Raw genomic sequence first — 13,205 nt, forward strand, 5'->3', positions numbered from 1 at the left:
AAAACACACACACACATCTCAACTAAACAGCTTTAATATACTGCATAAGACAATATCACTGTATTAGGGATTCTTAAGTTACTGTGTATTGCTTCCCAGGGACTTAAACAAATGTTCTTTTAATTCTTACACACACCCACACACACACACACCCCTCCTGTGTGCTCTGAATTGAGGAACATTTTTGCTGTGTCATTAAAAAAGAACATGTGCCACATATAATATGGAACAAACACAATTTGGCAAGCTATGCCAGTTCATTGGAGATAGGTACAAACTTAACTAAAGACATTACCTCTGTGATTTTGCTGTAAGTCCCCAGAGATACCATACTTTGCATCCTTGAAGAATTCATGCTTTAAGCCAGGCATGGCCAAACTTGGCCCTCCAGATGTTTTGGGACTACAACTCCCATGATCCCTAGCTAACAGGACCAGTGGTCGGGGATCTTGGGAATTGTAGTCCCAAAACATCTGGCAGGCCAAGTTTGGCCATGCCTGCTTTAAACCAACTCAGAAAAAAAGAGAGACCTTCTCAGCAATAATCAAAGCCTCAAAGTTTTCTGGGCTGGTCTTTACACCTCCCTGAAATATACCTGAAACATAAAAATAACCAGATCTTTGGTGCAGATTCCCTTGCTTTAACCACTTAAACTTGAAAGGGCTCTTTGGTTTAGTGATGCAGCTGTTCCTCTTGCTTAATACTGTGGATGAGTCATTACTTCTAGATTTGTGAGATTGCAGTCTCTTTCCACAGAAAAGCAAGTGGTGTTGTAAACAATGTGCACTGATAATATTGCACGATGAGCAAAGTAGCAGCTTGCTCTTTCCTTTACCACAAGTAAAAATGGTTGTGAAATTCCTAACAGAAGCTCAAAGTGCCATCATGTTTACAATATGAGCAGCCCTTCCATCCAGCTATGAAAGGGGAGGGATGCAGAGCTACTTCAGGGGTGCAACTGAGACCAGCACCTTTTGGTTCTGACTCTCCTTCAGCTGTTTCCTTTCCAACTGATCATTAGAAGACCTTGAAACTAAGAGTTGGCACTTGAGTTCACTCCTTCCTCCCAATCAATCTTCCTTTTGTGTCACATCTTTTAAATCTTTTAAATTGTAAGCCTGAGGGCAGGAACAGTCTTGCCTGTAGTGATTTGCAAGCCACTCCTAGCCTTTTTTGGCTGAAAAACAGGGTTTAAATTGTATAACATTAACAAACAAGAAAATGTACAGCGCCCCAAAACAACAAAAAATATCTAGGCAGCTTATAGTATTAAAACAGGCGGCCAATAGTTCTATTAGACTTTGATGTTTAAAAACAGAGCTCTTGTAATCAGTGACTGCCTATTTTCTTTGAATGGTTCATGCTCCCTATGGGACTAAATGCAAGGAACATTCCCCAGCATTGAATAAAATTTGCTGTTATCCCCTGTGACCAACTTCCCTCTGCTCACTAAAGGCCCTGCTAACTAGGGTCTGGCGGCAGAAAATTCTGCAGATTGCACAGCAAACTCTTGCTTTCAGAAAATTGCATGCGGTATCCAATATAAAAATAAGGTACAGTAAAGGACCCCTAGATGGTTAAGTCCAGTCAAAGGGGACTATGGGTTTGTGGCACTCATCTTGCTTTCAGGCTGAGAGAGCCAGCGTTTGTCCACGGACAGTTTTCCGAGTCATGTGGCCAGCAGGACTAAACCGCTACTGGCGCATGAAGGACTGTGATGAGTGCCTGAGCGCATGGAAACGCCGTTTACCTTCCCACTGCAGTGGTACCTATTTATCTACTTGCACTGGCGTGCTTTAGAACTGTGGTTGTCTGTGTCTAAACATTTTACCCCTGCCACCAGGCCATCTGCCACCAACTGCCCTGCATAAAGGGATCCAGGAAGAAGGGGACAATGAATGCCATCTCACAACACCATCCACCACCATCAAATGGGAAAAATAAAGTCAATGAGAAAGATGCAGGGGTTATAATGCCTGGGCCAAATACTTTCATAATCAGACCACTCTGTTAAACATAGATAAGCTTCTATAAACAGAAACACTTACAGACCTGCTTCTCTGTCCAGCTGTTTTGACTCCGTCCATCTTGTGGTATAGATGAGCAAATGATACAGCTTGGCGATTTGTCCTGGTATTTCCTAGGTCACCTGGAGTTTAACAGGGTAATCCTATGTTCTTGGATCTTTATTCACTTCCAGGGAATTGGAAGAAATATCATACCACCAAATTGTGAGGATGACAGGCTGGCTGCCGGCTTTAAATATCACGTTTCTGGCAAAGACGCATATTGGCTGAGTGATGCCATTTATTGGCTCAGTTTCTGCTGGTGAGAGCATATTTATTTATATGCTCTTATGCCACCTTGGAGCTTGCAAAAGACAATTAGTTTCACATACATAACAACATTAAAATACAAAACAGGTACATCACGCATCCAAATGATTTACCGTAAAATCTGCTTGCTGGGTTTCCAGTCCCAAGACCCCAATGGCCTCCCTTTTACACACACATCCCCCTGTGCTAAACACTGCCATGTGCTTCCACCAAAATGACTCTGAGACATACCAGCAGTAGGGAACCTCCAGCTTGGAGCTGAATGCACCCCTCCCAGCCTCTGGATCTGACCCTAGGAATTCTCCCTCGGCCACACCCCTTCTCCCCTCACCAGCCTCATTCCACGCAACTCCTTGTGGTTGGAGTGCCTCCTTGAGCTGTGATGACTGTCTCTCATTCCTTAAAGCTCTTGACTTTTGCGTGGACTGTGACTGTGCAAAGGTAAGCGTTACTTCAGTTGTTTCACCCGCTTTGGCCCTTGGCAGCTTCCCCTCAGGTTGAAGCATTTCTTCCACCCCTGCCTTATTACCCGTGCTTTTTTTCTTGAAAAAATGCTTAGGGGCACCCTCATTTTGACTCAAGAAATTCACCATTTTATAGTTCAAATTGGGGAAAATAAATACAGTAAATGGACAAAAGTACAAAGATTCACAAAATGTTTAGGTGTATGCATACCTCTGCATAAAAGGTAAAAGGTAAAGGGCCCCCTGACCATTAGGTCCAGTCGTGACCGACTCTGGGGTTGCGGCGCTCATTTCGCGTTATTTGCCGAGGGAGCCGGTGTACAGCTTCCAGGTCATGTGGTCAGCATGACAAAGCCGCTTCTGGCGAACCAGAGCAGCACATGGAAACGCCGTTTACCTTCCCGCTGTGTTGTTGTTGTTGTTTAGTCGTTTAGTCGTGTCCAACTCTTCGTGACCCCATGGACCAGAGCACTCCTGTCTTCTACTGCCTCCCGCAGTTTGGTCAAACTCATGTTCGTAGCTTCGAGAACACTGTCCAGCCATCTCATCCTCTGTCGTCCCCTTCTCCTAGTGCCCTCCATCTTTCCCAGCATCAGCGTCTTTTCCAGGGAGTCTTCTCTTCTCATGAGGTGGCCAAAGTATTGGAGCCTCAGCTTCACGATCTGACCTTCCCGCTGTTGCGGTACCTATTTATCTACTTGCACTTTGACGTGCTTTCGAACTGCTAGGTTGGCAGGAGCTGGGAGTCTGGGACCGAGCGGCGGGAGCTCACCCCATCGCAGGGATTTGAACTGCCAACCTTCCGATCGGCAAGCCCTAGGCTCAGTGGTTTAACCCAGGGCTCCCCAACCTTTTTATTGCCGCGGACCAGTCAACGTTTGATAATTTTACTGCGGCCCGCTGAGGGGGGGACGTTGATTGCTTATATTTTATTTAGATTGTTTTGATTTAATAATTTTAATTGTATTTAATGTTCCGTGGGTGGCCCGGTACCAATTAATCCATGGACCGGTACCGGTCCATGGCCCGGGGGTTGAGGACCACTGGTTTAACCCACAGCGCCACCTGCGTCCCCTGATACCCCTGCATACCCCCAGAAAAAGAGCACTGCTTATTATACTTTCCCCCACTCTGGTTCCATCTCTCACCTTGGGTGATCTGATATGTGAGACTAGCTCTAATGACAATGACATAAGCAACATATTTAAATGTTACATTTGTACGGTTGCTTAGTACTTCGTTCCAAGCAGGCTGCGCTTGGCCCTGGAGCCTGAGGTCCCTCACCCCTGGATTAAATGCTAAGAATTATTTGCAAGATAGCATTCCTAATTAGATGCTAAATTTGCATTTCGGCTGGCTGAATATGTTTAATCCATTCTTGAATGAGTCCCTTCTCTCACTTTGGTTTCCTCACAGGCAGCTGTGGTCATGTACATTTTTGGGGGACTTCTGTTGTTATTAATCCCAGAAGGAGGGCTTCTGAGTTTTTGGGAGACGTTCTTCTAAACATTTTCTTAAGTTTGTTACCGTATATACCATCTCCCAAAATTCTTTTATTATTCTACAAGACTAACATGAATGATAAAATGTGCTGGTTGTTTCTTTGCACTTCCAGCATAGGTCATCTTTAGATATAGACATTTTGGCTAGTTTGCTTGGTGTCAACTACCACCTGTGGATCATTTTTAAATAATTATATTTTAGTGCATAACTAACAGTGAATTTTAAGTTTATTTTCCAAAATTGTTGCCACAGGTTCAAATCATACGAAAGCTCATACCTATGGCTAACTTAGTTGGTCTCTAAGCTGCTACTGGAAGGATTTTTTTTATTTTGTTTTGACTGCGTCAGACCAACACGGCTACCTACCTGTAACTACACCTATAAATAAAAAAAATCCTTCAGTAGCACCTCAAAGACCAACCAAGTTTATATTTTAGTATGAGCTTTCGTGTGCATGCACACTTCTTCAGATACGCATGCACACGAAAGCTCATACCAAAATATAAACTTGGTTGGTCTTTGAGGTGCTACTGAAGGAATTTTTTTATTTTGCTTCGACTCAGACCAACACGGCTACCTACCTGTAACTACACCTATAAATGTTTGATTCTTTTTTTTAATGATCCTACCCATGTTTTAGCTGTTCTTATTTTATCTGTGAGCCGCCTCGATTCCTCACCAGTATAAAAGATGGGGTATAAATACATGGGATAGTAAGAATCATGATGGTGATATGTGTGCCAGCTGCTGCGTGTGACCCTGCCGTAAGGCTCGCCGTAACCAGCGGGCAGCAAAGCTCTTGCCTCCCTCCCGCGGAGCCGCAATCAATCTCCGGCCGCGTCCTACAAAGCAGCAGCAAACCACGCCTCTCGCCGCCGCCACTTCTGCGCACGCGTTTGCCTCCTGAGACTCCTCCTACTCCTGATCTGCTCAGGGAGTAACGCATGCGCGTCGCCGCCTGTGTGTGGCGAAAGCCCTCCGCGCTTGCAGCTGCCCGAGCTGTCGGGTCGCCGGCGGTGACAATCCGAGCGCGCGGCGACGGCGGCCGTAACAAAAAACAAAACCAATAGGAAGAAGAAGAAGAAGAACAGCCGCGAGGGGGCGGGGCTTAAGAGAGCGGTCGCTCGCGCCCTCCTCGGAATCCTGAGGGCCATTCGAACCCAACCGCCGGCGCGAGGCGAAGGAGCCCAACCGCCACCCGGCAACCGCCGTTCCGAGTCGGCGTCGCGCGCCCAAAGACTCCCTCAGGCTGAGCTGAGCTCCGGCGGGCGCCCCGTCCCGCGCCTCTCCGCTTTCGGGAGCTGCGGGCCCTCCTCGACTGCCCCGCCCTTGCCGGCTTGGCTTGGCTTGGCGGCCCGTCGTCGCCCTCGCTGACCCTTCCGGACGGAGGCGGCTTCTGGTGAGGGAATCAGGCAGCTTTGGGGCGGCCGGGCGGGCTCCGTTGCCCGAAGGGATGGGTGGGGATCCCGACGGTGGCCCTGGGCATGCCGGAAGGCGGCGGGGCGAGGAAGGGAAGAAGGCTGGCCGTCGCGCAGGGAACTCCCGGCGTTCCTGACGAGGCGAGGCCGTGAGGCTGATTCGTTGCGGTCTCTGGTTGGAAAAGGACACCCAGGGTCATCTAGTCCGACCCCCTTTCACGTAGAAACCTTTCGCCTAACGTGGGCTTCGAAGCCGCCCGAAGAATCTCACCCATGGGTCCCCTGGCTGTGGTTGGACTACAATTCGCATCACCCCTGACCGCTGGTGCTGCTAGCTAGGATGATGGGAGTTGTAGTCCAACAACAGCCAGCGACCCAGGTTTGAGAAGCGCTGGATGAGACTCTTAATATTATTGTGGTAGGTTCGAGCCCCACGTTGGGCAAAAGGTTCCTGCATGGCAGGGGGTGGACTAGATGAATCTGGGTGTCCCTTCCAGGTGGTGCAGCCTCAGCTGTCCTTGTAGGCAAGGGAGGAGCCGCCCCCTCCATCGTGGTGAATGAAATTTCTGGGTCTCTGTTGTAGATCTTTAACCTCCCATAGGCAAAAAATAGATCCCAGCTCCTGCTGAGTATAGCATCTAAATTACACTCCGTAAAGATGTCTAGGATTGAGATGTAAGAGTTCTTTAGATCTGTGGACACAGTTTTACAAAGGGAAATTTCCTCACTTTTGCGATCTTAAACTGGTTATGCAGAGGCAAATCCCAATAATCTCAATGGGTTGGATGCAGAGTAGGTTAGTTGCGCTTGAGTCCCAGCTAAAGTTTCACATTGATTTCAGTAGGACATAAGTAACTGATTCTGTCTCTTAACATTTTAGAAAGTACTTTTAAGTGTGCTGGCACAGTGGTAATATTGAAGTATGGACTTGTCAGTTAATCCATGTTCATTACCCTTTTATGCATTGTTTAAATACCTTGTCAGGGCGTATATTCAAGATCACTTAACGAAGATTAATTACCCTTCAATTGTTTTTAATCCCCAGTTCTACTCTGTTGTGGGAAAGGGACTGGGATTTTTTCCACCCTTTGAGTAGATGGGTTTTGTTGTAACACAGGGCCTACAGTTTATACACTAGGTACACATACATGTTCTACAAATACAAGATTTCAGTAAGATGAATGTGCTGATAGTTGAAATGGGAGCTGCAGTCTCTAATACTGACAGTGAGTGGAGAACTATTTCTTTCAGATTAATGAGTTGAGAGTATCAAGGGTGTGCTTGTGTGATGTCAGAATGGCATCAAGTGCCCTGAAACTCTTGTAAAGAGCTGGGCAGAGGTGTCTCCTGCCCTCACATTGTGTATTTATCCCACTCTTTACATTGTACTGGTATGTAGTCATATCTCTCTTGTTCCTCTGTTTATTGAGGCCTGCTATTAAAGAAGGGGGAAAGTGGGGAAGCATTAAAATTATTTTCCTCAAGAGTGTGAGGAAGGCACTGTCTACTGTTGTCTTCTTTTTCTACATTATTCTTTTGCTATGGGGGAAAAGAGTCAAGTACCCTTTTCCTTGGGAAAATTTGTGCTATTGCTCAAAGAGGACTTTTTGTTCACATAGGCTTTTCTGAAGTATGACTCCAGCTATATGTTTCATTGATCAATATTTATTTTATTTGTACATTGCTTTTATGATAAATTGTATTCTTAAGCTGTATATTACTTTGGTAGTTTTATATTAAGTGATATATGAATTTGTATAATAAGAGGGGAAATAGCTATAACTATTCAGTTGAAACGGAATTATTTGTGGTATGTTCATCAATGATCCAAAGTGCTTCATGGTTACCAGCAGTGCTTTTTTTTCTGGAAGTGCTCAAGGTTACCCAGAAAAGCACTTGTTACCACACATACAGCCAGCGAAGTAGATGTCCAGCACATAATTATGTTAAGCACTGTGAACTGCCATATTAATTTAATTAGATGCTAATTTTTATCCTGGAAATTTAATTCCTGTCTTGCTAAAATCTGCAAATTTCCGTAATTTTCACCATGCTGTACCTTGAACCTTATAATAGGACTAAAGAGTTAACTTTTATAAAAATGTGTCTATCTGTGGTTTAAGAATTGTTGTGTGGATCATGGTACAGAATAGATACCAAAAACATCACTCTTCTGGTTACTCTATGTTCTCAGTCTGTGTATTAATTATAGTTCCTTTTTTTAAAAAAAAAACCAGCTTGGGAAGTTTTCCTCAGGAATAATACTCTGTCTGGTACAAAATAATTCCACAGATAGTTCCAGTAACTTCAGCTGTATGATATTTGAATGAAATTTGTGATGTAAACACAAACTTACTGAAATAGGTGGTGGTATTTTTCTTATCTAATGAGACTTGAGATAACACGGAGACTGAATTTTTTTCCACTTTAAGTCACAGAGTGTTCTAAAGTCAAGAACTTCTGAGCATATTGAGTCAGCTCATTGTGAGTCATGAAAGATGACTGGAGTTGTGGTAGTTTCCAGTTGTAGAACAATCTTTGGCAGCACTGCAAGCGAATGATTTGATTTTCATTATGACTTTTTCTCTAGTTAGTGTATACAAAGTAACAGGATGCTATGCTACTGTTACAGGCCTATGATTCAGGGAGAAGCCCAATAAATTAATATTGGTGCTATGGTTATTTAAAAATATTTCAGTAAGTTATAGAATGAAAAGCAATGTCTCTAATGGTGGACTATGGCTAGACTTTGAGAATATTCATTTAATGTACCACAGAATGCAAGATGAGGAAGAGTATATGTTCATTTTTGTTACATGGTAAAAAAAAAATACTAATAATCAGGAGGCATAAAACTTAAGTTTTTCTGCCAAACTCTAAAGGTTTGACATTTTAACTTGTATTATGTGGCTATTTTGTCACTTCAAATAAGTGACAAAATAGCCACATAATACAAGTTAAAATGCCGAACCTTTAGAGTTTTAAAAAATGGAACTATAAGATTTCTAACCCATCTTATTACATAGAAGGATGCCAAAGTTATCTTATAAAAGACAATTCAGTTGCTGATTCCATTCCTATGGCACAAAATATTGCTTTGGGGCAGCCAGTTCACCAGTTCTCATTGGGCCATTGTGGCTATTTAATCCCTTCTCACACCCCTGACTTTTGGCACTTGGATGAAAGTTCATCTGGCTGTGCACTTATTATTATTTCTCATCTCTACCTGCATGCCTTTTTAATGTTAGGCAGAGTGGGCAGAGAGCCGGGTGCAACAGCAGTGACCCAGTTGAGAACTTGGTTAAAGCTTGCATTGTGTCAGTGGCATGTAAGACCAATAGCTAGAAATGTTGGAGCTTTAAAGTTGTATTATTAATGGCCTTCATAGATACTGCAGGAGAGAGTTAAAAGGCCTAGTGAAAGTTTAGAATTAAAACTTACAGCCCTGCAGCTGGAAGGCTGGAATAGAATATAGAGACCTGACCTCTAATAATGTAGAGACTACCTTCCATTACTATAAGTACTACAGTGGTGCCTCGCTTAACGAATGCCCTGCTTAACGAAATTTTCGCTTAACGAAAGGTTTTTTCTAGCGGAGGTTGCCTCGCTAGACGAATTCGTTTTCGTCTAGCGAATCGCGGTTTCCCATAGGAATGCATTGAAATTCAATTAATGTGTTCCTATGGGCAAAAAAATTCCAAAAAAAATTCAATGCATTCCTATGGGATTCGCTAGATTAATTTTTTTGTTATAAGAAAAGACCCATGGAACAAATTAAATTCGTCTAGCGAGGCACCACTGTACAGTGACTTTAGATCTACAGTGACTTTAGATCAGGGGTATCCAAACTTTTTTCAAAGAGGGCCAGATTTGATGAAGTGAACACGTGAGGGCCGACCATAGTTGTTGAGCTTATTTTAGGATTGAAGTTGTTGAGCTTTATAATTTTACTCCAAAGTTGTTGAGATTTTTTAAGGATTTTACCCCAGGACATATACTGCCAGGGGGACCAGATTAAATCGACTGGCAGGCCGGATTAGGCTCCCGAAACGGACTTTGGACATGCCTGCTTTAGATTGTGTCCTTGGGGTGGGAGAATTGCAGCTGGCCTAGACCTTGGCCTGGTGAAAAGGCAGCCTGGAGCACTAGCCATTGAGCTCATGGTCATTCATTTGCCAACTAGCCATATTGTTCATAATTGGGATTCACAGGGGATGAGGAGTCTATCCCACTCTTCTCTGCCCCCCCAAACTATCTGCCAATCAAACTTTGTTCAATTGGGTAGAAGAAGAGATGTGGTGCAACACTTTCTGTAATCATTTGTAACTAACCAAAGATTTGACTGGTTAGTAAAATTGGTATAGTACAGTACATAACATTCATTCTGTCCCATTGCCTTTTCAGGCTTAATTAGCCTATGCCTTCTCCCCTTGAAGTGCCATTGAATTTTCTCCCCTTTTCTCAAGTATTGTGAGGACTTTGCTTTTGTTCCCTTCTTCCTTCAACTCTGTGCCCCTTTCTGCTCCTATTTCACTGTGATATACAGTGGGGCTGCCAGCCCTCAAAAGAATTGGGTGCTTCTGCTTCAATCTGCCTTGCAAAGGAGCTTTTTCTCCCTCTGGTGCTGTGCTGTTGCAAGAATCCTTTGGAGCTTAGCTTCCTATTTTCTGAGCTCGAAGCCCTTGTTGCAGTGACACTGCACCAGGGGGAGAAGGCACTCCTTTACAAGGTATGTGGAGGAAAGAGAAGTTCCTCTCTTAGTTCAGTGTTGTGATGGAAAGGGGGAAAATGCTCTTTTCTCTGTCTGTTACTGCACTATGAATGTGTACCTACCTGTCTATGTATGTGAGTGTGGGATGGGAAGTGTGCATTGATCATTCTGAACATGCCCATGCAGTCTTTAGAGAGTTGGTCAACCATCAGTGTGGTCTTAAGGCCAAAAAGGTTTAGCTATTCCACTTCTAGGAGTTTAAAAGTAATTAACAGCTCATTACATTGCACCAAGAAAGGAAATAAATGTTACAAGAATGAAAATGCTACAGCAGTGGAAATACTTACTCTAAAGCTATATCCATATCTATTGATCTTTCCCTTATGTAAGTTACATCAACATTCTAATTTAGAGACACTAGATGTTTCACAAACATCTCAGCATTCATCCATTCTGGCAGAGAGGGAAACATTGGAGGCAGGCGAAACCAGATATAGGCAACAACAAGTTTATAGCCTATTTATATAATATTGGTATCAATACAGAAGTGCTTTTTGTATTTTTCTTTTTCTTTCCATCATCATCATCATCATCATCATCAATTACTTAATTTAAATTTGTATACCACTCTTCATCCAAAGATCTCAGGGTGGTTCACATCAGAAGAATATAAAATGAAAATACAAAATACATTTTAAAAAAAGCAAATCAGTAACCTTCCCAGAAATACATTTTAAAAGCCATGGAATGTTAATCAGCCAAAAATCAGATTTTTTTAAATTATTCAGTAACCTTTCTGAATTTCCAAACATCATTTTGCAGCATTCTTAGACAGTATACACTGCAAACTTAACGCCTCAAGTACAGCTCCTGTCATCTCCTCTTAAAAAGTACCAGGGCTGGGAAATACCAGGATTTGGAGAGACATTGCTAAACAGAGCAGATAATATTGAGCTGTATTGGGGATAGGTGCAGCCCACCTCTATATGGCCTGTGCGATTCCTCCCTACAACTCTCACCAGTCCCATTACATGCCCTCCTTGAGTGTGTTTGCCTGACTGGAATGTGTTCTTGAATTGTGATAAAGCTTGGGGATTGGAGAGATTGGGGTGGTGATGTAGAAACTGCTTTTGTGTGGCTGGAATGTAGCCTATAAAAAATGGGCCACATTAATTGTCTCATCTGCTTTTGCCTCTAGCACAACCCACCCCTGGCATGCAGCCCCTAAAAGGTTATCTCTGATGGAATGTGATTCTTTGGTTGGAAAAGCTTCCCCCCTCTTGACTAGATGGACTTGTGGTCTGACTCACTTGTTGATATATCTCACTGCTGTGAAAATCTGTTTTTAGTTACACTTTTCTTCCCTAAAGCCATCTGCCTGAGGACTCAGATATTATACCGGTATATCTTTTTTTTTTTTAAGGGAGCTGAGTGGCTGTTCCCTGCTGGCTGATACTATTCTGGGTAGGGAAAATGACCCCTGACCAGTTGCGGTTGACTCTGGGGTTGCGGCGCTCATCTCGCTTTACTGGCCGAGGGAGCCGGCGTTTGTCTGCAGACAGCTTCCGGGTCATGTGGCCAACATGACTAAGCCACTTCTGGCAAACTTCTGGTGGTACCTATTTATCTACTTGCACCTTGACATGCTTTCGAACTGCTAGGTTGGCAGGAGTAGGGACCGAACAATGGGAGCTCACCCCATCGCAGGGATTCGAACCACCGACCTTCCGATCAGCAAGCCCTAGGCTCTGTGGTTTAGACCATAGCTCCACCTGCGTCTATTCTGGGTAGTGCCTGTTTTTTTCTTTTACCTTTTTATTTTCTGCCCCAGTCTTTATTCAAAAAAAGGTTTCCAGCGTGACTTACAAGATCAGCAGTAAGACAGTCCTAGCTCTCAGTTTATAATCTAAAATACATGATAGGTGAGGAAAGGGGGAAGAAGGAACAAAGCAGGCTAGTTTTTATAACAGTCAGCAGATAGGTGACAGTTGAGGGAGGTCCAAAGGCAGCTGATCTCATGATCTTACATAGAAATCAGTCATTGCAAGTGAGTTGGGCCTGGTTTAAGGTGCTCACATTAGTGTTTACAGCCCTAAACCACTTAGGCCTCAAATACCTAAAAGGCCACCTTCTGTAAAGACCCCCTCAGGTATTTAGATAATGAGTAGAGGGCTTTTTGAAGTTCCAGCATCTTCATTCTTTGTAGCAGATCCTATGTTGTGGAATTTCCCTTCCCGCAGAGGTGTGACTAGCACCATATGCTGAAGATGCATCTCTTTACCCTGACATTTGACACTCAGGAGGCATATTTTTAGGACCAACCCTATTCCTGTTGTTGTAATTTATTTTAAAAACTGTTTCTAACATTGAAATCCTCATATTGTGGTTATGCTGTTTAAAGCCCAAACTGCATTTATAGTGGCACGCAACATTGGTTCAGTTCTGGCCCTTTGGCAGAGGAAACATTTCAAAGGACAAGATTGTGTTGAATCAGTGTTACGTGTAGCTGTATGGTAACATAATTTGGTCCCAAGCTTCTTTGAAGGAGAAGCTGCACGTACTATATCACTTTATTCCTGTCTAGGTGGATTTTAAAGACCATATGTGCCTTTAAAAAAAAGCAAAGTTATGTCTTGTATATTTATAGTACATTCTTAACCAATATACTTCAATGTGTTGTATGCACTTGATACACATTCTGTTGGCACAGGCTCAGGCATCAGAGCAGATGGTACTAGATGAGGTTGAGAGTGATATATCCTTTGCTCTCTGC

General features: G+C 43.4%; 1 protein-coding gene across 43 annotated transcripts in view; it reads left to right on the plus strand.

Annotated features, from left to right (window-relative positions):
- LRRFIP2 (LRR binding FLII interacting protein 2) overlaps positions 1-13,205 on the plus strand; it is an 81,502-nt gene that overhangs the window by 21,646 nt on the left and 46,651 nt on the right. For 34 of the 43 annotated variants that reach the window (XM_035128791.3, XM_035128797.3, XM_088653815.1 and 31 more), the window contains exon 1: positions 5,266-5,702. The exons of 8 other annotated variants lie outside the window; for them this stretch is intronic. The gene's annotated coding sequence lies outside the window, so the exon portion shown is untranslated. Of the gene's footprint in view, positions 1-5,265; positions 5,703-13,205 lie in introns of those variants that run through there. One more of the 43 variants, XM_088653824.1, reaches the window with a different exon arrangement.

The sequence above is a fragment of the Zootoca vivipara genome, chromosome 11, assembly GCF_965207765.1.
Source record: "Zootoca vivipara chromosome 11, rZooViv2.hap1.1, whole genome shotgun sequence".
Taxonomy (NCBI): Eukaryota; Metazoa; Chordata; class Lepidosauria; order Squamata; family Lacertidae; genus Zootoca; species Zootoca vivipara.